Source organism: Chenopodium album, chromosome 24 (assembly GCF_948465745.1).
Source record: "Chenopodium album chromosome 24, dcCheAlbu1.1, whole genome shotgun sequence".
Classification (NCBI taxonomy): domain Eukaryota; kingdom Viridiplantae; phylum Streptophyta; class Magnoliopsida; order Caryophyllales; family Amaranthaceae; genus Chenopodium; species Chenopodium album.
Window position 1 is genome coordinate 11,572,241 of NC_137857.1, and position 7,743 is coordinate 11,579,983.

Consider the following 7,743-nt stretch of genomic DNA (forward strand, 5'->3'; position numbering starts at 1 on the left):
AAAAGAGTGAGACTATGGAGGGGTCAAACGAGGGAGACCGAAAATGACTTGGTTGGAAGGAGTTAGGAAGGATGTGAAGTATATGGATTTGCATGAGGATGAAACATTGGATCGAAAGGGATGGAGGAAGAAGATTTATGTCGATGACTATAGAAAATAATCAAATTTTGGTTCATGTTAGCCGACCCCACTTATGGGATTAAGACTTTGATTGATTGATTGATTGAAGGCAGAATTTTATTTCACATATTGACTTAGCCAAAGAGGAGAAGCATCTTATATAACATGCACAAGAACATATACAGGAAACCTTACAGCTCAAATCACAAACTAAGTCAAAGAGACGTACCCAAAACGTTCCTTGTAATATCTGTGAATTTTGCTTGAGCACATATGTCGCTCATAGCCTTAATTCTTACATCTGAAGATATAGAGATATCCTTTGTAAACTGAGAAAACCTTGGAGATTTCTTAGTAGCCTCAATAAGGTCAAAAAGCTCAGACTCAACCTTGTCCAAGGCATTGGCTTTAGCAGCAGAAAGATATAAAGCAGATGCATAATTCCCAGAACCTCCAAACATTGCAAAAGGAACCTGATATATCATTAAAGAAAACCAAAAAAAAACATAAAATTTGAGAAGTAAGGACTTAGATGTTAGTAATAAAATTCTATACCAACATTTAGCAAGCAAAGTTTCTACAATAGCATCAGTTCATTAGATCTCTCCTTCCACAAGAATCTATTCTATTAAGTCAGACATTTATAGAAAAAAAATTGCATAAACTATGAAGCCATGTTAAGACATTTTGTAACACCCTAGCTAGAAATTCCTTTCCTGTAAAATACCCGTTCTACTCTTTTAAAATACGAAATAGGAAATTCTAAGATATTACCGCCACCGTGAATACGGCTAAGGCAATTATCAAAGACACACCGCGGAAGACTAATTTCAAAATAAGTCAACTTAGGAAGTCAACCAAATGAAAGTAAAGTCAACAAAGTCAAACAAAATCAACCTACAACTTGGAACCATTGTAGGCCCTTATTTAAACCAATTAAATACGTAAAACCTTTGCGTTAGTCTCATGAATAACCATAAAATAAAATAATCGAAACATTAAACACATAATAAACTAATAGAAACTAGCATGATTCGCTCTTCACTCATGCCTCGTCATAAATATGCTTCAATACCTAAAAATCTTATCTCTACTTGTTTTCACTACTCTCCATTAAAAATGGGTCATATAGGGCCAAGATAAAGACATGGCCAAAACACACAAACACACACAATCAACCAATCTGAGTACGTAAGCGCAATTAAACACACTAACATGCATTCACCTATCAACACACACTTATCTCAACGCACCTGTTTACAAACACACAACATCCAACAAGACTCTACAACTAGACACTAAATAATTTATTTAGCATTGATTACGCATCGAACGGGTTTCCAATTATACCTCCCCCAAATAAATTGAGGTTAACTGACACGGGAGCTAACCATGCCAGTGACAAAACCACTCAAAGGTAGCGGAATTCCTGCGCATAATAATAAATAAAAAGGAATGTACATCGTCCTGTACTCCATTAGAAGTTATGGTTAAATATAAAACCCCATAACTCCCCCCATTGTTCATACTTAAGGTATATACGTTCCAAGAGTTTTGGTGCGTAACCTCTTTCACTTTACGTTATTTACATGTTATTGGACTTGGTGATGACTCTCAAAGCATGATAAATCAATCAACAATAATTATTCAATCAACCAAACATACCAATTTAATTCTTAAATAATTAGTGACCACATATTATTTAATGTTGAACCCTTTTTAATTCTACCTCAGTGTCAAAGACACCTTAAACGCATAAAGCGCCAAAAATTCTATCCCTCGATGTTTAAAACACCTTAAATGCACAAAGGCACCAACATACACTTTATTCCTCTTGTACATAGACACTTATATAGCTCCTTCCTCATGCTTAAAGCATCAATAAAAATTATATGAACCATAATAAAAATTCCTTTTTAATATTCCAAACCAAATTAAACATGTAGTTTAATTAAACTTGCACTCTAACATGTCATGAATAAAAATGTAGTCCATATAATCATGCCAAAAATATAATTTTCCAACCCATAAACCATCACAAATAATTCATGCTTCACAATTCAATTACCAACACCAATAATTCACAATTCCATACATAAACCTTAGCATGATACTACTTGTAATTGATTTAAATCAAGCCTAGCATGATATTACATTACCAAAATGTGCTAAGTACGCGGCGTACCTCAAATAAGCTATTAAAATAGCCGAGTACTCTACAACAATTCCCGAACCAAGTCTCCTACATAAAGGGACAATAATACTAAATTAATTACCCTTGTATACACAATTTCCAGCAAGTTAAACTCACTTTTAATAACTTATAATAATCTGAAAATTATTTAAAAACCCCTAAATAATCCCCTCTTTAATGGGTAATTAAACTCTTTCATTAAAATCACAATTTTACTACTTTAAATAAAATTCCAGCAACATTATTTGATTAAACTCCCCTAAAAACTCATCAAAATCATATCTTTATACTTGGGTAATACTTAAAATTAATGGTTATTCAAAACCCCCAAACCAATTTATAAAAGAACCCTAAAAATCAAGTCTTTAATAATTTTAAAACCCTAGCTTATAATTTAATGAAATATGAAAATAAAACCCAACTAAAAAACTGAAATTATACTTTTAAATCATTAAAAACATAATTTGATACTACTTAAATATAATTTGAAATAATTAGAATCAAAACCTATAAACATATTGTCAAAGCAATTAAAATAAAAAGAGAAAAGAGAGGGAGAAGAGGGAAAGCCACGGTTGTGGCTGGCTGGTGGGCGCCGGCTTCCGGCTATCGGCTGGAGGTCGCCAGCGTGGCGGCAGTAGGCGGTGGGGGGGGGGGGGGTAGAGCTTTCAAAAGTTGACCCGACCCGAAATACATACCGACCCTAACCCTAACCCGTCTGAACCCGAAAAAAATGGTGACCCGAACCCGACCTGAAACCAACCCTAGACCCGAGTTGACCCGAGTATTTGAGACTCGAACCCGACCATGAACTGACCTAGAGAGGACCCGACCCGAATGTGACCCGTAAATTATTGACCTAAACCGAACCCGAGAATGACCCAAACCCGAATTAACCCGTCAAAACCCGAATTCAACCCGACCTGTTACTAACCCGACCCGAGTTCAACCCGACCCGTTCCTAACCCGACCCGAAATCAACCCGACTTGATATTGACCCGACCCAAATTTAACCCGACTTGTTATTGACCTGACCCGAATTTAAACTCGACCTATTACTAACCCGAATTTTAGGATTTAGGAATTTTTAGGATAAAAAGAGTACTCCGCATTGACTATTGAGTTTCAGGCTTTTTTTCAATTTATTAACATGGATTCCAATTATAAAACAAAAGTGGCCTTTCTCATCTTACTTGACTTATCTCTTACATAATCCTCGTCAAAGAAAAACTGAACTGGACAGCAGCCAAAAAAAAAAAATTTAAACAAAAAAATAAAAAACACACGGGACCCAGACAATAGCAGGTCTTTCTCATCTTATTTGACTTATCTTTTTTTTTATTATTATTATTATTATTTTTTTAAGGGAATTCAAATTTAATTATTCACTTGTCTATTTAATATTTTTTGTTAGAAAATGTTTTAAGTTACGTAATTTAATTTGGAGTTTTAAATAAATTAAAAAAAATGTAACTGGACCCAATATGACCCAACCTAATATCAAACTTAAACCCATATTAATCCAATATTTGATACCCGAATTCGAACATGACCCGACTTAATTATTATAACCCGAGAATAAAAAGACTTGAAAAGGACCGATCTAATTATAACTCAAATTTTTTTTACTTGAACCACACCCGAGACCGACTTGGAAATGACTTAACATGATTATAACCCGCAAATTATTGACTTGTCAATTTGAACTCGAGAATGACCAGACAAGTTCAAATGACCCAATTTGATTGTAACCCGCAAATTATTAACTAAACTCGACTTGAACCCAAGAATGACCTGACTTGGAAATGACCTGATTATAACCCGCAAGTTTTTGACTTGAACCGAACACGACCTGAACCCGAGAATGACCCGACTTAATTATAACCCGCAAATTATTGACTTGAATAGTTACCGACTCAAACCCGATAATGACCCGACTTGGAAATGACCCGACTTGATTATGACCCGCAAATTATTGACTTGAACCGAACCCGACTCAAACGCGAAAATAATTGACTTGAATCGAACCCAACTCAAACCCGAACACGACCCTAACTTATTTAAACCCGTAAAAACCCGTATTTAACCTGACTTGTTTTTCACCCGACCCGAATGTAACCCGACCTTTTATTGACCCAACCTAAACCCTACTTTAACCCGAAAAGATGTATGACCCGACGTGACCCGACTCAAGCATGACCCAACCCGAACCCGACCCACATAGGTCCTAACATTAACCCATATTGACCCGATCCGAGATGACCCGACCCACACAAACCCGACTCAAATCCGACCCATTTACCCGAATTGACAGCTCTAGTGGGGGGCATCAGCACTCCTGCATGAATTCCCCCCCTTGGCTTTCATGTAAAACATGAAAAAGAGGAAAAAAAAAGATAAGGGGAAAAATAAGAAAATAAATGGAAAAGAAGAAAAGAAAAAAAAAGAAAAGGAAAAATAAAATAAGGAGGAAACTAACCTTTTGACTTATTGACTTTTGTGAGGGAAAATTTTGGGGATAGATGGAGTATTTATAATGTAGGGTAGGTTAGAGTAAGTTTTGGGCCTCATAAATTGTGGACTTGAATAATAAAATAGGTAGCCCAAAATACAAAAATAGGATGATTGGGTTTATTATGAAAGGTATATTTGGATTAAATGAGTATTGACCCAAATATTAATACTTGTTTTATTAATAGTCCAATAATTAAAACGGTTTGACCCAAAATATATTTTATAATTAAATAAATAATATATAAAATACATTAAAAATACGGGGTATTACACATTTATTTTGCAGCTTAATATAAGTCACAAAGGAAATGCTCTTACACTATCAAAGGGAGCCTTGGTAATTTAATGCACGATGAAAGCCGTCAGATTCAATGAGGACAATTAAAAGTATGCCAAGTATTCCTTTCATACTTAAATCCCTTCTGTAACAAATCTTTAACTTATTATTCCTTGCAATGAATAGTCCAAGCAAACAAAAGGTTTGTGATAAAGGGGGGCAAAAGAAGAAATCGGAAGGGATGTTTCATAGTATGACATAAACCTCACTCTGTATTCGTACCCCTTTTTTGTTCATCCTTCTCCAACCCTCTAAGCTTGGAACATGAAAGTGATAAATAAAAGGCCAATTTACTTAAACAAAATTTGAATCTTCTTTCTTTATGTAATTTTGTAACAGATATTACCTCAGAGTACAAGGTAAACAAAAGGTCCTAAATATTATAAATTTCATTGAATTTTATCAAAGTTTATTTCAAAAGAGAATTTATATATTGTGTATACAAGTACATAGTATACAATATACTTAATAAAAAAGCCAGTATTGCATACGATTTAATTTGTGTGTGACTTGACATAAAATTATCTTGCTTTATACAATCCGTCTAGACCTACCGAAAAAGTAAAATAAAAGCAACATAGATAAGTTACTTTATTATGGTCTTAGATCGCTTGCTTCACAATGCTAATTAAGTCCTATTTAAATAAATCTTTATGATTGCTAAGCACAAACAACCAAGGGACATGGAAACTAGTGAATTAGCGATCATACACTATCTGAAGATATAAGGTCCACCTTTCTAGAGGGTGTAAGTACTGGGCCTAGATATGTTGGAACTGATATTGGTCGTTGTTATTGCTGTGTGTGATCTAATGCTTGATTATTGCCAAAAGCCACAAGCAAGAAAGGGTCATTACTAATTAGTGGTGGGCATGGGCCGTGCCGGGCCTGCCGTGGGCCGTGCCTAGGCGGGCCATGAACAGTGTCGTGCCGGGCCGTGCCGGCCCACGGTGGAGGCGGGCCGTGCCGTGCCGTGCCGGCCTTCAAGCTTCCCCTGTCCACGGCACGGCACGGCCCACCGTGCCGGTCGTGCCGTGCCGGGCCGCCCGTCGTGCCGGCCACCGTGCCGGCCCACGGCTTACCCTTTTTTCTTTTTTTTTTTTTAAAAAAAAAAATTAAAAAAAACTTTAAAAAAACTTGAATTTTTTTTATGAAAGAAAAAATTGAATTGAATAATTATACAATTTAATATTTGAATTTAATAATTATTAAATTTTTTATGGAGTTAAGTTATATTAAATATTGTTTAAATTATATTAATATTTATTGTTCATTCATAATTTACTATATATCATATTATTCATATAACTATATAAGTATTAGACAAAAATTAAATAACAATATAACATATTGCCTCCACCGTGGGCCGTGCCTGCGGGCCGTGCCGGCGGGCCATTTCACGGGCTCGTGCCGGGCCGTGCCATTTTTTGCTTTTTTTTAAACGCAGCCCGCACGAGGCACGAGGGGCGTGCCGTCGTGCCGGGCCGGGCCACTCAGCGGGCCGTGCCGTGCCGGGCCATCCTCGGGCCGTGCCCGGGCCGCCCGCGTGCTGACCCGGCCCATGCCCAGCTCTATTACTAATGATGATTCCTTAGAATATAGAGAGCTTGTGGTTTGGATTCCGCCGCAAAAAAGAAAGGTAAAGCCATCCTTGTAAAACCAACTTTTATAAGCAAAAAAACATTACTAAATATTTCAAAAAATGTACATTTTTTCAGATTAATTTGAGTAATTTGGATGTAATGAAGAACTAAGAATAGGGGAGTCAAAAGCAATAATTTTTCAAACCGACGAGAATGCCATGGCTAATGAGATTCCAAATACACAAAAATTTTAAATTTATGAATAAATTTCCTAGCTTTCATTTTTGAAAAAAAAATTTAATTCCAATTTTGGAACAATAAGAAAATAATTGGAATTAAATTTCATAGCAGAATGAAAAACATAACAAAGTAAATAAAAAAAAATAGTTGAAGCTTAACTGGTTACCCTTATTTCTTCCTTCTTAGTGGCAGCTGATGAATTGTCTGTAACCGAAAAAATCAAAAAATTGGAATTAATCCCCAAATCAAACAACAAATGAATTCAATTAAATTTCCATCCCCAAAATAAAAAAACCCTAATTCAATCTGAAACGAATAAATACCTGATTGTTGACGACATTAGGGTTAAGAAGAGTCTTCTAAAGAGTGGATCTTCCAGAAGAAAGAGATTCAGATGCCACAAATTTCTGAATCAAAGGAAGGCTCGATTTCATTCGTTGATACATCGCCATTCTTCTTCTTCAAAGTTGATGATTCAGAAGAAAGCCAAATTACTTTTTAATTTTTCAAAGGCTATAATGGGAAGAATACCATTATCAGGGAGCATTTTCATTAACATTTAAGGGTACAAGAGTAACTAAACATTTTAAAGGATATAATGGACATCACACTAATACACTATTATTACTAAGGAAATTTCTCCCTAAAGTTCTCATTTTTAAGGTGTGAATTATTCACATGATTTTAAGTTATCTGAATTTACCTTGAATTTATCTGAATTCTTTATTAAAACTTATTTTAGTTGTAGTTTGTAC

General features: G+C 35.4%; 1 long non-coding RNA gene across 1 annotated transcript; it reads right to left on the reverse strand.

The window, feature by feature from the left end:
* Nucleotides 1-313: 313 nt before the first annotated feature.
* On the reverse strand, nucleotides 314-7,471 carry LOC145611899 (uncharacterized). The gene is made up of 3 exons (XR_014106483.1): nucleotides 7,312-7,471; nucleotides 7,155-7,192; nucleotides 314-593 (listed from the first exon to the last, which is right to left on the reverse strand). It is a non-coding gene; the product is annotated as an uncharacterized LOC145611899 (long non-coding RNA).
* Between the last annotated feature and the right edge of the window lie 272 nt (nucleotides 7,472-7,743).